Below are 22,115 nucleotides of genomic sequence, written 5' to 3' on the forward strand. Positions count from 1 at the left end.
TCTTAAAAGCACATCTAGATCCTAATGTTTTCTCATCTCAGAAAGCAGATAAATCTTTCAAAATGCTTGGAAAGCTGCCTACAAAATGCTGCCACTCCTCTGGCAATAAACACCTTGAGGAAGTTACAGTCAGCATTCTTTTTCTAATTCAGGCAGAAGCCCAATGTAGGTCAAGAAGGAAAAATTAAAAAGAAGCAAGAGTCTAAGTCATGGACCCACTACATATTTGCTGAGGGACCTTGGGTGAATTTATTCTTTATTCTGAGCTTCAGTTTCCCCACCAGTAAAATAAGAGTGATAATATTGACTGAAAATACTGTTGGGAAAGGAACTGAGGCTTGACAACATTTGTATTTAGTTCCTGGCACATCAAAGCTCTCAGCATGTGTACGTCCCCTTCTCATCTCTGGCTCCTTGGAACCTCAGAATTCAACTCCATGTAACTTCAGACATTAAATGCCAGCTGTCTAAAACTATCTAAAAGAAAGTTCTTTGTGAAAGTTTAACCTAAAGGCATTTGTCATCCTGAGTCTGTAATATCTAGACTTAAAGACAATATCATTAAAAGAATGCATTGGGGAAAAAGTACAGAATAGACAGCAAGTGGACTCCACAGAATGGCATAGTGGGGACTACCTGTGTTCATGAATAAGAATTTAAGAAAATAAAAATACTCAGTCCAGTCTATCAGTTCAGTTCAGTTCAGCCCAATTTTGAACATTCAGTTCAGTTCAGTTCAATCACTCAGTCGTGTCCAACTCTTTGCGACCCCATGAACCGCAGCATGCCAGGCCACCCTGTCCATCACCATCTCCTGGAGTCCACCCAAACCCATGTCCATCAAGTCGATGATGCTGTCCAATCATCTCATCTTCTGTCGTCCCCTTCTCCTCCTGCCCTCAGTCTTTCCCAGCATCAGGGTCTTTTCAAGTGAGTCAGCTCTTCGCATGAGGTGGCCAAAGTATTGGAGTTTCAGCTTCAACATCAGTCCTTCCAATGAACACCCAGGACTGATCTCCTTTAGGATTGACTGGTTGGATCTCCTTGCAGTCCAAGGGACTCTCAAGAGTCTTCTCCAAACCACAGTTCAAAAGCATCAATTCTTCAGCACTCAGCTTTCTTTACAGTCCAACTCTCACATCCATACATGACTACTGGAAAAACCATAGCCTTGACTAGATGGACATTTGTTGACAAAGTAATGTCTCTGCTTTTTAATATGCTATCTAGGTTGGTCATAACTTTCCTTCCAAGGAGTGTCTTTTAATTTCATGGCTGCAGTCACCATGTACAGTGATTTTGGAGCTCAGAAAAATGAAGTCAGCCACTGTTTCCACTGTTTCTCCATCTGTCTGCCATGAAGTGATGGGACTGGATGCCATGATCTTTGTTTTCTGAATGTTGAGCTTTAAGCCAACTTTTCATTCTCCCCTTTCACTTTCATCAAGAGGCTCTTTAGTTCCTCTTCACTTTCTGCCATAAGGGTGGTGCCATCTGCATATCTGAGGTTATTGACATTTCTCCCGGCAATCTTGATTCCAGCTTGTGCCTCCTTCAGCCCAGTATATAGGCCATATCTATTCCACTATTACCTATAGATATAAGATTTGTGGGGATGTTGGACAGACTCAAGGAGCATTGAAATGTAGTGGTTAACAGCATACATTTGGAGTCAAATACAAGTATGTTCCAATCCCAGCTCTGCCACATGCTAAGTATCCATTCTTAAGCAAGCTATTTAACCTCTGAGTTTGAGTTTTCTCATTGGTAGAAAGGGGATAATATAATAGTATTTAATGTATGGAGTTGTTTTGGGGAGTAATTAATACTGTAATGAATACCTAGTGCTCGGCCCACCATCAGCCAAGTAGCCTGTGTTCAATAAATGCTATCAGTTATTATTGCTATTCATGTTATTTTCCTTTTTCTTGAGACACTTAAGGTCAATTCTGATTCACTTGTAATCAGGACTTTAGCCATTCAGTCCCCCAAAATGCATAAGAGGAACCCAGTGCTTGGGAACAGATACGAAAGAACATTCTCTCTGGTGAATGTTCCTCCTCCATTAAGCAGTCAGGAAGTGCTATGGGGACTGTCAGTAGCGAAGGACAAAGCTGAACTGTTTCTGGCTATCAAGAAACAGACAGTAAGTTGAAGTCCGTACTCTACAGCCATCACACATGGGATGTGAATTTTGTGAAACTGCTTATTTTAGCTCGATTGCCAGCTTTTCTTCTAGGACAAAACTAAGAAGCTTAATCATGTTACCAGTGGGGAAGCTTTTGCCTTTGTCCTAGCTAATTGGCTGGCATGACAGCTGAAATAACAGCACTTCCCATTCTCTTTAGATATCTAAAAAAGATAGGAAATCTGGGTCTCTGTGTTAAACAGCAAGTATTCAAAAAGAAATCCAGCAGATGTATGTGTAGTTTCCTGGGTAAAAGTTAAAGAAAGATGCCAGTTTTTCTTTATTTCATGGAAGCATTGACAGCAAGTTCTTCATCATCATGACACCAGAGATGAAACATCTCAGCCCCAGGCTAGAGCAGTGCAGGGGTTTAGCAAGTCAGCCCAGACCAGTGTGATTTGGGATGAAAAGGAAGGGGAGTGCTTGCTACATTACTTGCTTTGTGTGAGTACCAGTTGGGAACAGAATATTTGGGGGAAAAAGTCGATGAATGAGGTCAAAAACTCAAATGGATAGCTCTTGATAATCATGGACTGGGTGTTCCAGGAGTGAATAGCTGAAAACCTTTTAATAATTTAACATATTAAGTAGCAGGCATATATGGATATATTCATGTTATTTAAATAGTAAGTGTATGTTTTTGTTTATGTGTGTGTGTATACAGGGCTTCCGAGGTGGCGCAATGGTAAAGAATCTGCCTGCCAATGCATGAGATGCAAGAGATGCAGGTGCGGTCCCTGGGTTGGGAAGATCCTCAGGAATAGGAAATGGCAACCCACTCCCATATTCTTGCCTGGAAAATCCAGTGGACAGAGGAGCCCAGAGGGCCACAGTCCATAGTGTCAAAAAGAGTCAGACATGACTAAGTGACTGAGCATGCGTGCCTGTGTGTGTATATATATAATTTGACATATTGAGGAGGCTACTATGAAGTCCTAGAGTACTGTGAAATTATAGAATTTATGATTCAAATGAGAATGCCTCTGGGTTGGTTTTGTACACAAATGTTTATGACAGCTTTATTTATAATCATCAAACGCTAGAACAACCAAATACTTTTCAGCCTCTGAAGAGATCAATGAAATGTAGCATAGCCATTCTGTGGACTGCTACACAGTAAGAAAAAAGGAACAAATTAATAAAGCACACTATGTGGATGACTCTGAGAAGCATTATGCTAAGTGAAGGAAGCTTGAGTCAACAGGCTGCATCTGATTTTCTGGAATAGGCAAAAAACTGATCAGTGATTGCCAGGGGCCAGGGGTGGGGTTATGATCTGTCTACAGAGGGGCATGAGAATTCAGGGAGATGTTATATATCATGAATGTGTGGTGGTTATGAAAGTTCATAGAACAGTGTGCTAAAGAGGATAAATTTATCTCTACCAAAATTATATCTCAAATATTTTAAACAAATCTGAGTGGAACGAAATTCCATGATGTAGTACAGCTGCTCAGACATAGCTGTGGATTGCCGAGGCCCCTTCTTGAAGCAACCTAAGTGGCTTAAGTGAGGACTTTCTGAATTGCAGTTAACTGCTGGCTGACCAGGCTGTAAATCACCTGCTCTCAGCCTCAGTTATAGCCGTAAATACCAGTGAAAGTGGCAACAATTGCCCACCTGAGACCCTGATTTTTTTCCTTCTTCCCCTTTGAGTCCCCATGCCCCAGGCCCCAGCTGGATACTTCTGGTCCCCATATCAGGGTTTTTTCCTAGCTTCAGCAGGTTGCTGACTCAACTCAGATGCTGCCCAGATTTCTGGGCACTCTCTTTCCCTGAGACTTCTCCCTGTCTCCGTATAAGAAAAAGTACCAGTAAGAGAAACCAGCCTCTTACAATGGCCTGTGCTTCTAGATGCCTGCCAGGCCTTAGGCACTACAAATGCCCTTGTTTGAAACAGCAGAAAAACTATTGAAAAAGATCAGCTTCTTTGCTGGAATTTCCAGAATAAATCAAAGGAAGAAAACAAGACTAGAATCAGGGCTCAGGTGTGGGAGAGACTAATAATCCACAAGGCCGCCCAATGAAAAATCCATGAATTAGGTAGAACTCAGGGTTAAGTAACAGGAATCAACTTGAATTAGAGTGGTAATATATTTCCATGTATTAGTCTGTGCTCTGTATACATTTCCTTCTGCTTCTAGAATGCCAAGGATATTGTCTTCCCTCTCCTTGTTAATACAGAATAACTGCATCTGACTTTCTAGACTAAGATATAATTATCTGCACTTCTGTCAGGAGCAGAAGGGGGCACCCTAAGAATATCTAAGTAGCAGCAAACCATCGCTCTAACACACTTTACAATACTACAATGAATGCCTTTTCTCAAACACAGGAAAGCAAAGCAGGGTCTGTTTTGCAGCTAAAATTATTCTACAGATCTCCATGATTGGGGATAAAGAGCAGGAATGCCCAAGTCATCTCTAAGAAACAAGGCGAAGCCTAAAATAAAACTTAGTATCTGTCAAACATGGTATATTTCCAAATAATCGAATCGAAGTGTCACACTGGTTTAGTGGAAAAGGGTGCTGAGAGTTATCTTTGTTTAATGAGTATGAATAAGGAAATAATAAAATTTCTATAGAGCACTTTCTATATGCCAAACATATGTCTGTGAACATATTTAGTATTATACAGCAGGAATTCCTGGTGGTCCAGTGGTTAAGACTCCATGTTCCAGCACAGGGGGCATGGGTTTGATCCCTGGTCGGGGAAGTTCCACGTGCCTCTCTATGCAGCAAAAATAATTTTTTTTAATTAAAAAAAAAAAAATTGTATTGCAACTCTGAGGTAGGCATTCAAACTCCCTTCCCTCAACTCCAGTAACTAAGGGATCATTTTAACTAGCCCCTTTTCTGGCTGTTCCAAATAGTCTCCTTCATAAGGATAGATCTGATAAGCAGGCCTATTATTTTTTTTTTAACTACATGGAATTAAACGGATTGAGAACAAAGAGGAAGGAGAGATGTAGATAAAGAGAAGAGGGAAAGGTAGGATCCTGGCGTGGAGAAAAAGAAGGTGGAGGGGGAAGGGGGGAGAAATGGAGAAGAGGGTGTGAGGAGACAGAACAGGGCAGCCAAGAGAAAGAGGGGGACAGGGGGCAGGGGGAAGCTTCTCCTAAGCCTTCAAAAAGATCTTCATAGATCTGAGTCGTGAATGTTCCCTTTATTCTCATACACACAACAGCCCAAATACACATATTGCAGAGAGGCTCCAACATGGGCATCAGGTCCACGCCTAGCAGTGAACATTTAGAAAGGAGCCACATGCGCTGCTGGAAGGGGAACCATCCAGGGAGGGTATTGATTGAGCAAGCTTGGGAAGCGGGCTTCACAGAAACGCTTACCCATGTCCAGCTGTTCATTAGTTAATGAATATGAAATATTGACTCAAGGATGGTCCCACAGGTATTCAGGAAAACAATCTCATTTCAAACCAGTCAGTTGCACAGGACTGGAGGGTAGGTAGATGGGGGAGGGAGAGAATCCTTTCCCCTTCCCCCTCCTCATTTATCTCCCTGGAGCTTCAGGATTAGCTGGGTCTTTGGATCCACATACTTCCCCTGTTCTGTCCTATGTGGGGGAGGTCCTGAAATAAAAACAAAGGGTACCTCCACTCCCCCCTGCTCTTTCTGAACACTTTAGGACAGGGGCAAATTGAGTCCCAAAGTCAGGCAATTGTGGTAGGTAAAACTCCCTACTCCCTTTTTAAAAAATTAACTCCTCTGAATTTATTTTAAAGTGTATTTGAAGAAAAATAAACTTGCATATAAAGCCCTCAGTTTCAGAGCTGTTAGAGTAATGTCAGAGGAGCCACTTACTTATAATAGAGAAACTAGTGTGTAGATATGACCATAAATATTGAGAACACAGTGTTAATGGCTGCAGTTTCAGAAACACAGATTTAAGGCACATGAACTAGGAGTGTTGGAAAAATGAATGGGTGAGTGGGTGGATGAGTGGGTAGGTGTGTAGATGAATCAGGAGTGTTGGAAGTGTAAATAGGTGGATGGATGGATGGTTGGACGGTTGGATGTAGGATACGTGTGTGATATAAGATGTTTCCTTAATTCTTAGCTCTAGCAAAGTGGGTTCTGTTGGACGAAAGGGCAGTAGAAGCAGAAAGGAGTGCACCTACTTCTGGTCCATTGCGCCTCGACAAATATCGGGTGGCGCAGTCCCTTCTCAAGTGAGCTGGCAACCTATGTTAACTAAAATGTTTATTTTCCTTATGATGTCAGGATCTCACCAAAACTGTTGAGAGTTTGGCTCTGGTGTCAGATTTCCCTTGTTAACCTCTAGCTTTTAATGTTGACCTTGAGCAAGTCACTCTACCTTGGTGCATATGCCCCCTCAGCTGTAGAGCAAGGCCAGTCTGAGAACTTGACCTGAAGTGTTGCTGTGAAGTTTATAAATAGAGGCAGCGAATACAATCAACCTATACAATCCAAATTGACATGACTTGATGGATAATTTTATTTTGATGGAATTAAATTGAAGATGTTAAATGTAATATAATGAAAAAAATAATTTTCAGGTTTCAAATTTCCCTTGTGAGTTTGAATCTTTCAATTTCAGGTCAGAATGATTATTGATTTTATGTTTTTTCTTTTTCCATTTTTTAACAATAAAGTTATTTCTTAAACTCTAATCATTAGTTTGATAAGTCATTCAATTTAATTGTGTACTGCTAAACATAGTATTGAATTTTTAAATAGTTGTCTAATGAAAAATATATTTTGACCTATATACTACTTTGAAAATAACTTTTTTGGGTAGACAGCTTCTAAAATAGCCCCCAAATACCCCTCCCTGTTACCACGCCTTTTGTGTAATCCCTTCCTCTTTGGCGTGCATCAGACTAAGGGACTCAGATTTAATGAATAGAATGTGGCAAAAGTGAACAAATAGATCACGTCCGTGATTGGACTCCAGTTTCCATCCTAGCTCTCTCATCCCTCTGAGTCCTGGCTCTGGAAGAAACAAGCTGTGTTGTGCGGAGGTTCACATGGCAGGATCTGGTACCTCTGGCCAATCGCCCATGAGATGTCCCAACCATGTAAGTGGTGGTGGAAGCAAAGTCAAGCCTTGAAGTGACTACAGCCCTGCTGATACTGTGATCACAGCTTTGTGAGAGACCCTAAGTCAGAGGCCTTGCCTCAGAGAGACAGGGAAGATAGTGGTTTTTTAAAAATATATTTATTTTTATTTATTTATTTGGCTGTGCCAGGTCTTAGTTGTTGCATTTGAACTCTTTAATTGCAGCATGTAGGATTTAGTTCCCTGACCAGGGATCAAACCCCAGACCCTGCATTGGGAGAGCAGATCTTAGCCACTGGACCCCCAGGGAAGTCCCTGATAGTGTTTATTTTGAATTGTTAAAACTGGAGGTAATTCGTTATGCTGCAATAGAGAACTAATACATTATCAACATTTAAGAACTGATGCTGAAGCTGAATCTCTGAAACTTTGGCCACCTGATGCAAAGAGCCAACTCATTAGAAAAGACCCTGATGCTGGGAAAGATTGAAGGCGGGAGGAGAAAGGGATGACAGAGGATGAGATGGTTGAATGGCATCACCAACTCAAGGGACATGAGTTTGAGCAAGCTCTGGGAGATGGTGAAGGACAGTGAAGCCTGGCGTGCTGCAGTCCATGGTTTCGCAAAAAGTCAGACATAACTGAGCAACTGAAAATAACAGAGAACCTTTAGAACCTTCAAGAAACACTATACTAAGCTACCAACGTTGTTCTACCTATTGTGCATGTAAGCTTTGGCCATTAACCTTTCTGAAGTCTATTTCCTCATCCATAACATGGGAATAATAAATCCCACAACACTGTTCGTTTATTTAACCTTTGCTGTAAAAACTGGTAAGAGAGTTTCTTACCCTACAAAGAGGTCTGTGAAAGCACAAGCTCCCTGTTTGCTCCATGTCATGAAGGTGGAAAGGATGGACCTTTGTGTGTGTGTTACTCAGTTGTGTCCAACTCTTTGCAACCCCTTGGACTGTAGCCCTCCAGGCCCCTCTGTCCATGAAATTCTCCAGGCAAGAATACTGGAGTGAGGGGCCATTCCCTTCTCCACGGGATCCTCCTAGCCCAGGGATCAAACCTGGGTCTCCCATTTTTGCAGTAAGATTCTTTACCATCTGAGCCACCTGGGAAGCCTGGATCTTCTGACGTGAGGTTACAGAATTTAAATACTGGTTTTTGAAATGAGGATTTCATCTTGGGAAAACAAAAACCCTAGATCAATGTACTCAACCTGACTTTGACTCCAAAACAGAAATTCAAGTCCCAATTAAGTCCACTTAGCTGTCACCTTTTCAAGGAGGTTTACCCAGATGACCTGGCAGGAAGTAGCTCCTGCTTTTATCTTTTCACAGCATTTAGCAGCTATGAAATTTACTGCATTCATTTCTTTTTTCTTCTCCTCCCTCAGGAAAGTTAATATTTTGAGAGCAGCCACCTCTGCCTGGTTCATGGCTAGAGCATTGCCAACATGCACTAGATTCTCAATACCATTATTGCCTGCCTGATATGGGGAGAGGAAATGTGCTTTCTGCCTTCATCATCCTGCTAGGAAAAGGTTGCTAAGCATTTAGGGTAGAGGACCTGATTAAAAACAAAAAAATCATCTTTATGTTCAATTTTAGGATTTTTCTGGTTTTCATAAGATTTAGTATTGATTGTAGTAGGGAGGCTGTAAAACTGTTTCAAAATCTCTTAGCCCAGAAAGGTTTAGAAAGTGAGATGGGCCAAAAGATGTGAGGCCCTTCTACCTGCTAGCAATATCCTTTGAAACACTGATGTTTCAAGAGGGGAAATTACCCTGTTTTCCCTTCACTGTCACTGTTAATATTTGCTAAAGGAAATAGACCCTTTCTTGGTTCATAGGTGGCTAAGTACCCGTGTTTAGAACTTATAATTGAGAGAATAAGAGCTTAATTTCTGAAATTCTTATTTGGAAGGTGTTAACTTCCTTCTACTGAACCACCATTTATCTTGTTCTGAGAATATATCCTGCGTTTTGCCAGTAGGTGTGTGCTTTCGTGGATGTGTGTGTGTGTGTGTGTGTGTGTGTGTGTGTATTTGAGGGCTGAGGAGCTTTGAAAGAAAGAATGAAGGGAGAAATGGATATATTCACAGTTTTAAAACTACCATAGTTGAAAATATTTCCATGTAACATTCTGGAAAAAGGACATCATTTATGTCAGTCCATTCAAGGCCCTAAAAGCATAACATGCAGTTGTATTAAATAAATTGCTTTAGAAAGAGGTTTAGAAAATAACAGCTCTATATGTGGTTCTTCTTCATCTCAGGGACTTACTTGAGTCTTTAGCCTAAAATAGAGATCTAGTCTTTTCATTTAGTTAACCTTCTAAAGCAAATATCACAAGACGAAACATTAATTTTGTGTTTTCATTGTTGTGGTAAAGGATGAGAGGAAGCTGTTTTCCTTCTTACTTAACCCTTCTTCCCTCAGGCCTGATTCTGGAGCTGAATCCAAACAATATGTTCCAAATTGCCAACCACATTCATCTCTGTGTGGGATGCTTAAAACATGCAAATGGCTCTGAAAAATGTCTCTCATCCTACAAAGATAAATGAATGCATGCATCGCCATCGATTGCAGTGGAAGTCAAAGGAGGACAGAAAGCGTTGATAAATGAGGAATCTTTGCCTTTCCCCATAGACAAACATTCTATCAGGAAACATGAGTGTTGATGGATGACACCAGTCTCCTGACTGTAGGCACACCTGTAGCCTCCACAGCAACCCATCTTCTTTAGCACTGCTGGGCAAATCTTCCTGAAGAATGGCTTTGTTTGCTTTCACGTGCAAATGCCTTCTTTGGCTCCCTATTGTCCGTTAAGGAAATAAAGCCCCACTTTATCGTCTCAGTGTTCAAGGCCACAGTCAACCTGGCCATCCTTATTACCCACAACTTCTCAATGTGTTTCTTATATCCCAAAGTCAGCTACAAGGGATCCTTATTACTTGAGAATGTATCAAAGTCTCTGTAGTGATGCTTTTAAAAGGGAATCAAAGCTGTAAGGTATATGATCTCTTCATAGCCAATCTGTGAAAGTCAAGTATAAAGTGAAAGAGGTCAGTCATCTCATGATATCATATAATTGTATCAAAAGTATCACATGCACACCCCAGCCTTGATCCATTATCTGCTTGTGTACATTGACTCAGCTAAGTCACTTCAATCATGTCTGACTCTTTGCAACCCTATGGACTGTAGCCCCCCAGGCTCCTCTGTCCATGGGGATTCTCCAGGCAAGAATACTGGAGTGGGTTGCTATGTGCTCCTCCAGAGGATCTTCCTGACCCAGGGATCAAACCTGTATCTCTTATGTCTCCTGCATTGGCAGGTGGCTTCTTTACCACTAGCGCCACCTGGGAAGCCCCAATCCATTGTCTATTCACTTAGCAAACTGCTGTGATTATAATTGACAGAGCATAAAATATAAATTACTTATTTTTTAAGTTTTTGTTTCATTTTTGAGATAAATCTCCAATCAAATTTTCCTTCATTTACTTAGGAAATTTTGGTTCCCACTTGAAATGGACTCCCTTTAATGACATAGCAATTTCCTTTCGCTCTTGCTCCTACATCAAAATATTCCAAACTTCTCTATTCTTGATGGAATGTGCATCTTCCTTATCCTTTCAGGAACAGCTCAGATATTATTTCTTCTAAAAATATTTCCTAACCTCCTTTAATAAAAAGGAATCTTTCTTCTCTAAACACCCAGCAGATTTTGTTTGTAGCAGATTTTATTTGTAGCAGCTACAGAACATATCAGATGTTGCCCTGAGGTATAGATACTTGACTACATAGGCTTGGCCAAGGATGGGTTCCTTCATTCGTTCATTCAGCTAATATTTGAATTCTTCTTATATATGAATCAGTGCTCTGGGATTGGTAGGAAGATAACATTGTAAACAATATCTATTTTGAATTCTATTTATTGAACGAAGGGCAAATAAGAAAGTGAAGTTTTACATTTCCTTTCTATGGATTTTCCAAAAAACGAAAGAAACAGTTACAAACTTTCATGTCACTTAATGGAAGGTGTATTCCTTTTCACTGTGGACCTCTACTCAAAAGGAAAAAGTGGGGGATGATGGCTCCCCTTGCAGGGGACCTGAACACTGGCCAGCTCCTCTCTTGTCTTAGCCCCACAGTATGGTTGTTGATGATCTGCTGCTCAGTCTCTTGAGGCCAAAAGAGAAGAATTCAGCAGCTGGTGCTCTGATGGCGTGGTATCAGATGGAGCCACAGGCTCTTTCCCTGGTGAATCCTCTAATTAGTTTGGGTTAGTTTCTGCAGAAATGGAAAGCTGTTTCTCAGAATAACATTGGCCAATAATTCACAAGTTGATCCAACTTTGTGTCCATGATCCTTCAAGGAGAGGATACAGAAGGTGGTTCTTGGCTGAAATCTCTGTCACACTGATCAGTGTTCCGTGTCAACCTTTGAAGAGAAATCCAGAATTTAAATTGCTAAAGAACAGAGTTTAGTGGTCATGGATCACTCAGTGTGCTGAGGCCAGGCGTGTGACACGAGTGTATGAAGTGGCCTCGATGTAGTAGTAAGGACTGACAGATGAGCTGGAGATCGCACACCCCTTTTAACAGGTTCAGATTCAAGTTTTTTGTAAACGTGTGCTTAACACAACATAATTTTGGGTTTGATGGGGCCTAGGGATGCCAGTTTGCAGATCCTAATTTAGGAAAACAATGAATCTTTGTTTGAAAATCATTTTTAGTTCCTTCCTTCCCTCTGTCTTTCCTTCTTTCCTTCCCTTGGTATTTGTGGCTGAGGCATCTTCCCAATATCTCTTTCTGCTGACACCAGGGTCATTTGTCTTATTCAGTTCTTCTACTAAAGCAAAGGAGAAGGTGGCTATGTCACCTTTAGCTTGGCTAAATCCCCAGGGTGTGTCTCCAGCTGTCTTTTGGGAGGGGACTGTAGAGAAGATCTGCCTGGGTCAACATCCAATCTCGGGTTCTCAAGGAAAGGAGGTCTCTTCTAAAGGGGGAAGCTACAGGATACCTCCTTCCTGTCTATCCCAGCACAAAGTTCATGCTAGTTTAAGCAGTTTGTCACTGAAAGTTTCAGGGGACTTTATCAAAGCTCTATTGAGGGATTAAGAGGTTGGAAGGAGAAGAGATCTGAGGTGCTGTAACCTAATTATTCCCTTTCCTCACAATGCACAAGGGTAATCCTTCGTGTGAACTCTCTTTAATCAGGTTCTTAACTTGGCTATACATCAGAATCACCTAGCTTAAAACATATGGATACCTGGGTCCTAACTCCTAGAAATTCCAATTTGATAGGCTTAATAGAGCCTGCTGCTGTTTAGTCACTAAGTCATGTCCAACTCTTTTGTGACCCATGGACTGTTTCCCTCCAGGCTCCTCTGTCCATGGAATTTCCCAGGCAAGAATACTGAAGAGGGTTGCCATTTCCTTCTCCAGCGGATCTTCCGAACCCAGGGATCGAACCCTAGTCTCCTGCATTGCAGGCAGATTCTTTACTGCTGAGCCATCAGGGAAGCCTGATGGTGCCTGAGCATCAGGATTTTCATATGATTCCAGTGTGCAGCCAAGGCTGAGAAACACCAGCCTGGACCTTCAGATGCCTGTGTGTGTGATAGAATGAGGGTGCACGGTGGCCTCTGGATCCTCTATTCACCTAATGCCTTTCCTTCCTCCCTTCCCGCTGCATTTTATTTAACCTATTTGCATTTTCTCTCTAGTGTATGCCCCCCTTCCTACATAAATGAACAAAATCCAGCCGCTCTTTTGGACATCTTTTCTATGTCTAGCAAAATTGGCAGCCTTAGGCATCCCTTGAGTGTTAAAGCTTCTGCTTCAGTATTAGATTGTGCAGCATTTTTCTCCTTTGTTACCAAATGTTATAAATATAACTGTAATGGCTGCATAGTGTTAGCATGTTTACACATGATCATTTGTTAAAATATCCCCTCACACTTATACATTTTGGTTACTTCACACTTTGTGATATTACAAATGAAGTTGCCTTATTTAAATATGTTTGCCCTCTTCTCTGATTATTTCCCTAGGGGATCTTTTTAGCAGTAAAAATTATTGATGCGAAGATAATAAACATTTTTAAGGTTCTTGGTACACAAGGCCAAACCACTTTTCAAAGGGGCTGTATTTACTTATAAAACCAACGAAGATTATATTCTCTAATTAATTCTTTCTTTGTTTCCGAGATGGGTGCATGTCAGTTGCATGGGATAATTTAAACAGAATTCGATTAAGGCCTAAGTTGTAGGCTATACCATTCAATAAGAAGTATTAATTAGACATGCTGTAATGTTAATAAGCATTTTTGTGCTTTCCAAAAAGAGCTACATTTTATTTGTTCACTCAAAAGGCTTCATCAGTTTACTATATTCTTCAAAATAGTAAAAATCTTTTTTTTCATCTTGCATAATTTCCTTTATAAAGTGTAATAAAATGGAATATACTCGTGGATTATAAACAAGGTCATACTGTAGGACATACTGTGGAAGAATCATGGAGAGATTTTGAACAATATAAATTCAAGGATTCCTTGCATGGAAAACTTTCACTTATTAGATGTGAGCTAAAGTCCAAGCATCTGTATGTTAGCAGAGGTTGCCTAGGTGTGGCCAGTCTGTGTTCAAGCTTGCATACCACTGTACTGTGTTATGAGAATGTCTCCATGACTCTCATATACATACATATATCATCATCCTTCTTAAACTTGACACTTCTTATTTATAGCCAACAATTCAAGATTTGACCATCGTGCTCCTTTAAAATTATAATGGATTGATGGACTGTCAGATGGTTATGTATTAGAATTCATGACAAGATTAAAATGTTCTTGCAGATGAAGTAACTATGGAAAGAAAACAATGAACATTGGATTATTCTGTTTAATATGTAATAAAATATCACAAATATGTTATAATTATAAGGCATAAGATACATAACAGAGACCAGAGACTGTTAATAGAGTGGTATATCAGTCTAGAGTGAGCTGATAAGTGTGTCTTAAGCATCAGTTTACAGGTTAAGAGCAGTGATGAATTGGATGCAACCTTGCATGTTCCTTTTGATCATGGGAATGGCACACCATTTCCCAAGTCATACCTCTTTTTATTATGATATACTCAGAGAAGGCCATGGCACCCCACTCCAGTACTGTTGCCTGGAAAGTCCCATGGGCGGAGGAGTCCATGGGGTCGTGAAGAGTCAGACACGACTGAGCGACTTCACTTTCACTTTCACTTTCATGCATTGGAGAAGGAAATGGCAACCCACTCCAGTGTTCTTGCCTGGAGAATCCCAGGGACGGGGGAGCCTGGTGGGCTGCTGTCTATGGGGTCGCACAGAGTCGGACATGACTGAAGTGACTCAGCAGTATGTGTATTTGTGTGTGTGCACCCATATTAGAGAAAAAATGAATGTTATTTTTAGAGCACCTATATATTATACTACAAAGAGCACCCATACTGAGCAAGGAAGTTTGGGAAATGCTAAGTGAATTAGGATATGTACTTTTGCAAAGGGAAATACATTCAAACCACCTCATGCAACAAAGAGGTTTAAGAAAAGAAAATAAGAACATCTCACATGAACCAGAAATGACAGCATCACAACTGGCACATAGTAGGCTCTTGCTAAATTTTGGTTGTTGAGATGGTAAACACGTCTTTGAAGACACCTGGAAATCAAAATATCAAGCTGCCTAAAGTTTACAGTCTATCTTGTAGGTGAGAAATGAGCAAATGAACGTCAAGATTCTGAGTGGAATGAGCTTCTGTGTTTTAGGCTAGCAAATGAGAACAGCATTTGGAAGATTATTTAAAAACATAGAAGAGTGAGATAGTTAAAGTAGCAATGATTTCTCTGTGATTTTTGAATGTAGACAAACAAAATGGCTCCCAGATGTACATCTTATTTTTCATTTAGACCCTGTTGTTTGAATCCCAAATAAAAGAATCAGTAGAAGTACCTACTGGTGAATAATTCAGAACTGATCCAGCAGGTGAATAATTCAGAACTCATCCAGAACTTGATTGGAATTAAGATTGTAGGGACAAATATCAACAACCTCAGATATGCATATGATGCCGCTTTAATGGCAGAAAGTGAAGAGGAACTAAAGAGCCTCTTGAAGATGACAGTTGGCTTAAAACTCAACATTCAAAAAACAAAGATCATGGCATCTGGTCCTATTACTTTATGGCAAATAGATGGAGGAAATGTGGAAACAGTGTCAGATTTCGTTTTCTTGGGCTCCAAAATCAATGTGGACGGTGACTGCAGCATAGCCACAAAATTAAAAGACGCTTGTCCCTTGGAAGAATAGCTATGATGAACCTAGACAATGCATTAAAAAGCAGAGACATCAATTTGCCAACAAAGGTCTGTATAGTCAAAGTTATGGTTTTTCCATTAGTCACTTATGGATATGAGATTTAGACCATTGAGAAGGTTGAGCAACGAAGAATTGATGCTTTTTTAAAAATTTTATTTATTTTAATTAGAGGTTAATTACTTTACAATATTGTATTGGTTTTGCCATACATCAACATGAATCTGCCACGGGTGTACACATGTTCCCAATCCTGAACCCCCCCTCCCACCTCCCTTCCCATACCATCCCTCTGGGTCATCCCACTGCACCAGCCCCGAGCATCCTGTATCCTACATCAAACCCGGACTGGCGATTTTTTTCTTATATGATATTATATATGTTTCAATGCTATTCTCCCAAATCATCCCCTCCCCTCCAGAGTCCAAAAGACTGTTCTATACATCTGAGAATTGATGCTTTTAAACTGTGGTGATGGATAAGACTCTTGAGAGTCCCTTGGACAGCAAGGAGATCAAACCAGTCAATCCTAAAGGATATCAACCCTGAATGTTCATTGGAAGGACTGGTGCTGAGGCTGAAGCTCCAATGCTTCGGCCACCTGATTCGAAGAGCCAACTCATTGGAAAAGACCATGGTACTGGGAAAGATTGAGGACAAGAAGACAAGGGAGAGATAGGGGATGAGATGGTTGGATGGCATCACTGACTCAGTGGACATGAGTTTGAGTAAACTTGGAAGATAGTGAAGGACAGGGAAGCCTGCATGCTGCAGTTCATGGGATCACAAAGAGCTGGAGATGATTTAGCAACTGATCAACAACAACAAAAGTTTTTTTTTTTTTTTTTTACAACATTAAGCTTTTCTCTTTAGAAAGACATTACTTAATCTTTCTCTGAATGTATATTATCGTTCTAAAAAAAATCATTCTAAAAATAGTAAAAATCTCTTGCTTCTCAAATATACCACTCTTAGAAATAATCGCTAGTAGTCATTCAACGTATGTATATACATACATTCTGTGTGCATATAGATTTAGTATTGATAGGCTAATACCGTATCATTATTCTATAATCTGCTTTTCACTTGACATTGACATATTGACTCCATTTGTATCGATAAACATATATGACTGCAGAACTTTCTATCCTACAGCTGGACCATAATTTGACACCAGCCTCTTCATGGACATTGCTTTTCCTCTTGAATTCTTGCTGTTGTAAATATCTGCACAGTAAGTTGTAATGCATATACATTTATCTCCCTGTCCTTGTATCCTTAGGCAATTCTTAAAAGTGGAATTTCTGGATTAATATCCAATTAGTTTGTGCCAAAGTCTGTGTGTCAGGCAGAATAATGCCCCCTTCCCAGTCCCCAGAGATGTTGACATCCTAAATCTCAGAACCTGTAAAAATGTTAGGTTACATAGCAAGGCGGAATTAAAGTTGTAGATGAAATTAAGGTTGCTATTCAGATAAATTTTAAAAGGGGGAGATTATCCTGGATTATTTGGATGGGCCCAGCATAATCACAAACTTTCTTAAAAGTAAAACAGAGAGGCAAAAGAGAAGGTCAGATGTGAGTACAGGAGGAAAACAGAGAGAGGTGCAACTTTGTAGGCTTGAAAGATGAAGGAAGGGACCAGGAGCCAAGGAATGTGGGCACCGTGTAGGTGGAAAGGGCAAGGAAATGGATTCTCCCTTAGAACTTCAAGAAAGGAACATAGCCCTGCCAACATCTTGATTTTAGTCCAGTGAGACTTATGTTAGATCTCTAACCTACAGAACTGTAAGGTGATAAATTTGTGTTGTTTTAATTCACTGAATTTTTGGTAATTTGTTTTAGCAACAATAGAAAGCTAGTGCAATCTACTATTGTGATTGAGTTACAGTCAGCATCATTTCTCACCTGGTTTTTTTGTTTCACTTTAGCATGAAAGGATGGCTTCAGGGATCTCATGATATCATGAACTGTGGGCCACCTCAAGAAGGGCCTTAAGTATCATAAAGGGATAAAATTTGGGAGGTTTAGAAGTATGATCTGGGTTCAGCCCACTGCCTTTTCCCTCAGCATGCCTCCCCAGTCCCCTGCTGTGGCAGACAGCAGATGGCTTTATTGAACTGCCAGTGACAACTTTCTTTGTCCTAAAGCCTCAGTGCTCCTCCACATGTGACATGACATTGTCCTGCTCTGGCCAATGAGTGGAAGTTGGCTGGTACACCCTCCTTCCTCATTTTTTCCTACCTTGATTAAAGGCATGAAAGCTAGATCTCCAACATCCAACTTCCAATAATTAGGAACCATGAGAACACTTAAGACCATGAGAATATCAGAGACACTGCCCTGCCATCACTGGGTCCCTAAACCAATGTCAGATGTCTTGTTATATAAGAAAAGTAAACTTAAATTCTTGTTCATTGTTCATCCTATCATCTGTTGCCAAAGTACTCCTAACAGATAGAAACCCCTTCTATTCTTACTCATACCTTACCCCGTTTCTCTCTTCCAGTCTAATCTTACCCATCCTCAGTCAACCCCCCTCCAAAAAGTTTCTTTCTCAATACGGCCCATGAGAATTTCCACCTCCTCCCAACCTCTCCAGCACCATCCAAGCTGGTTGGTATTTTATATTGTATGTTTTTCTGACCACTTCGTGTGTGTCAGCCCTGGCTGCTCTCTAGAGCAGTGCTGTCCAATGGAACTTTCTGCTATAAGGGGAATGTCTGTATCTGTACTGTTGGATATAATGATCACTAGCCGCATGCGGTCACCAAGCACTTGCAGTGTGGTTAGTGTTGACTGAGGGAACTAAAGTTGTATTTAATTTCATTTTAAATAGTTACATGTGACAAGTGTCTACCATACTAGTCAGCCCAGCCCTAGAGCGACAGTTCCTTAAAGGAAACAGGAATGATTCATACATTTCTTTGCTCCAGCAGAGGAGTAGACAATAAGTACATAATTAATCATTCTTAGATAACCTCTAATTACTCCACATTGCCCCAAACTGAAGGGTGAATCAATATGGTCAAATATTTCCATTTTGGAAAATCTAGGAATGGGGATAAATAAAATCTGAAAACATATCTTTTTAATGTTAGTAATTAATTCAAAATTTAAGAGAAAATAGCTCTGGTAGCCCACATGAACAACATATGTTGGCTGGAAGTGACCAGAGGCCTACTAGCTTGAGGCCTGTGACCCGTAAGATAAATTTCAGATTTTCCCCAACATGGGAGACCTGCTGGCATCCCAGGCAGGACTCCTGCTGTTTCTCTGCAATGGCTTTAGCAATCTGGGATCGCTCTGTTTCCCCAAACATATCCTGCGCTTGTATGCCTTGATGTCTTTGCTTCTGCTGTTCTTGTTGCTTCTAGGCACCCTCCCCTGTGCATGCCTCAATACCTTTGTCTTCATAGGAAGCGAAAGTTGCTCAGTTGTGTCCAACTCTTTGCAACCCCATGGACTATACAGTCCATGGAATTCTCCAGGCTAGAATACTGGAGTGAGTAGCCTTTCCCTTTTCCAGGGGATCTTCTCAACCTGGGGATCTAACCCAGGTCTTCCACATTGCAGGCAGATTCTTTACCAGCTGAGCCACAAGGGAAGCCCCAAAACCCCATCTCAGGGTTTCACCTCAGTCATTGTCTTCCTACAAAGTCTTCTCTGAATCTGCACAAAACCAAAACTGTATCATGGCCCTTTGCACAGACAGCTGCTATTTGATTTCTTCTGTGATAATTAGAGTCAGTTACTTACCAGGCAGCTTTAGTAATAATTACGGCCAGTTTCCAACTTGTACAACTAACTGTGCTAACAAGGGTTTTCAATCTCAGTTGCTACTTCATTCTCTGCAAAGAATAGATAATGATAGTAACTATCTCCTAAGCTTCTGAAGAATAAAAGAGACACTACGCATCAAGTGCCCGGTACAGTGTGTGGAGCATAGTACCTTCTCAGTTTGTCCTTTTTGTCATTTCTTACCCTGGATATAGAGTGTGCTCTTGTGATCATGTGATCTGTCTTAAATCTTAAGTCAGAGCATCCAACTAAATTTGGTGGAAAACCCATGCAACTATTTTAACATGAAATAGAAAGTAGGCAAAACAATTTTATGTAGAATTTTCCAGAGTCACCAGGATGTTAAAGTAGGGATTTAAACTCAGGTCTGTTTAAAATCAAAGTCCAACAATGGTAAAGCTCAGGAGATGGGCTGACCACCCATGCCCCAGGCTGGGAAAGAAAACCAAGATTGGCTGCAGGACTTGACAAGGGTTATGCTGCCCGAGCAGGGACGCCGAGTCCAGGTGTCCTGAATGCAGAGCCTTCTTCCTTTTTAGCCAGAAGCTTCTCCTTGCCTAAAAAGCAATTTGCATTCAGGACCACGCTGAGGAGGGATGGTACTTCTGAGAGGCCTTTGTATTTCCTTAAGAAAGTCTTTGGAATAACAGCCTGGAGCAGACGCAAGGGTCATCTTGCAGGGCACTCAGGCTCTGAGGATGCCACAGGGCAAAGGGGAAGGGCCACTGACCTGAATTCAAAGATGACAAGCGGGCCTCTTAGGAGACTCAGCTGAGCTCTTCTTGGTTTCTTCGTGGGCCTTTGAAAAACCTGAAATAGTCAGAAAGATCTGTCAAAGAGCAAGACCTGAGCTTCCCAGAAGAATACCTTCATTTCTTAGAAGAATAGCATTCATAAGGCTGTGAGGCCTTTGGCTTCCAAGAATTAAGAGTGGTAGAAAGTCACATTAAATCCTTTTTTATTTCCTTGGAGGGAAATGGATTTTTTTTTTTTATTGTGGTAAGAGTACTTAATAGGAGATCTACTCTTTTACCAGATTTTACGTGCAAACCACTTAAAAGTATTGTTAACTGTAGGTGTGATGTTGTAATACTGCACATCTCTAGAACTGATTCATTGTGTATGACTGAAATGTTATACCTATTGAGAAGCAATTTCACATTCCCCTCTCCCAATAGACCCTAGAAACCACTGTTCTGCTCTGTTTCTGAGTTTGACTATTTTATAGATCCTTCATATAAGTGGAATTATGCAGTATTTGTCTTTCTGTGACTGGCTAATTTTGCTTAGCATAGTATCCTCCAGGTGTATCCAGATTGTAACATATAGTGGGATTTCTTTCTTTTTTTAAGGCCAATAATAGTCCATAGTGTGTATATACCAATTTATTTTTGCCCTGCCATCTGTCAGTGGGCGATTAGGTTGTTTCTTCCCTGTTGTGAATAATGAACAATGAACATGACAATACTGATAATCTCGTCAAGATTCTGATTTCAGTTCTTCTGGATATATACCCAGGAGTGGGAGTGCTGGACAGTATGGGAGTACTATTTTTTTCATTCGAGGAACCTAGATACTGTTGTCCCTAGGGAGCATAACATTTTACATTCCCACCAACCATGTACAAGAGTTGCAATTTCTCTACACTTACTGTATTCTGTTTTTTTGATAATTGGCATCTGAACAGGTATGAGATGATACCTCATTTGGTTTGCATTTCCCTGATGATTAGTGATATTGAACATCTTTTTATATATCTGTTGGCCATTCATATTCTTTTTTAGAGAGATGTCTATTCAAGTCCTTTGTCAATGTTTTAGAATGAGTTGTTGTTATGCTATTGAATTATAAGAGTTGTTTTTTTGGTTATTAACTCTTAACCAGATTGGTTAGCAAATATTTTCTCCTGTCCATAGGGTCCATTTTTCACTCTGTTGATTGTTTCTCTTGCAGGGCAGAAGGTTTGCAGTTCAGTGTAGTTCCATTTGCCTATTTTTGTTTTTGTTGCTGGTGCTCTTGGTACCATATCCAAAGAAAACATCGCCTAGGCCGTCATCATGAAGCTTTCTCTCAGATTTTCTTTTAATGATTTTATCAAAAATGAAAACACAGTTTATCAAAACTTACAGGCTATAGCAAAAGCAGTACTAAGAGAAAAGCAATAAATGCCTACATTACAAAAACAAGAAAGATGTTAAACAACTGAATTTTATACCTCTAGAAACTAGAACAAGGAGAAAAACTAACCCACAGTTAGCAGAAGGAAAGAAATAGTGAAGATTGGAACAAAAATGAGTGAAATCAAGAATAGGAAAACAATTTAAAAATCAATAAAGCCAAGAGTTGGTTTTTGAAAGATTAAATTGATAAATGCATAGTTCTATTAACTAAGGAAAATGAAGACTCAAAATAAAAATGAGTTGAGACATTACAATGCCACAAAAATAAATAAGCTCATAAGGGTCTGCCATGAACAATTATACATCAACAAATTTGTTAACTTACAAGAAATGGATAAATTCCTAGAAATGTACATGCTAATGAGACTGAATCATAAAGAAATAGAAAATCTGAGCAGACAAATGACAAGATGATTTAATCAGTAATCAAAAAACCTCCCAACAAAGAAAAAGCAGGACCAGATGGCTTAGTGAATTCCACCAAACATTTAGAGAAGACCAGGAGAGAATCCAGATACTCCTGACCACAGCCCCCTGACTGATGT

The 22,115-nt window shown here is 40.3% G+C and overlaps 2 long non-coding RNA genes across 2 annotated transcripts in view; one reads left to right on the forward strand and one right to left on the reverse strand.

Moving 5' to 3' along the window:
- LOC129634907 (uncharacterized) overlaps positions 1 to 22,115 on the forward strand; it is a 44,390-nt gene that overhangs the window by 6,996 nt on the left and 15,279 nt on the right. Inside the window, exon 2 of the long non-coding RNA XR_008705986.1 lies at positions 16,745 to 16,823. This is a non-coding gene — a long non-coding RNA (uncharacterized LOC129634907). The remainder of the gene's footprint in view (positions 1 to 16,744; positions 16,824 to 22,115) is intronic.
- LOC129634908 (uncharacterized) lies at positions 18,761 to 20,202 on the reverse strand. The gene is made up of 3 exons (XR_008705987.1): positions 20,121 to 20,202; positions 19,349 to 19,440; positions 18,761 to 19,261 (listed from the first exon to the last, which is right to left on the reverse strand). It is a non-coding gene; the product is annotated as an uncharacterized LOC129634908 (long non-coding RNA).

Source organism: Bubalus kerabau, chromosome 20 (genome assembly GCF_029407905.1).
Source record: "Bubalus kerabau isolate K-KA32 ecotype Philippines breed swamp buffalo chromosome 20, PCC_UOA_SB_1v2, whole genome shotgun sequence".
NCBI classification, from domain to species: Eukaryota; Metazoa; Chordata; class Mammalia; order Artiodactyla; family Bovidae; genus Bubalus; species Bubalus kerabau.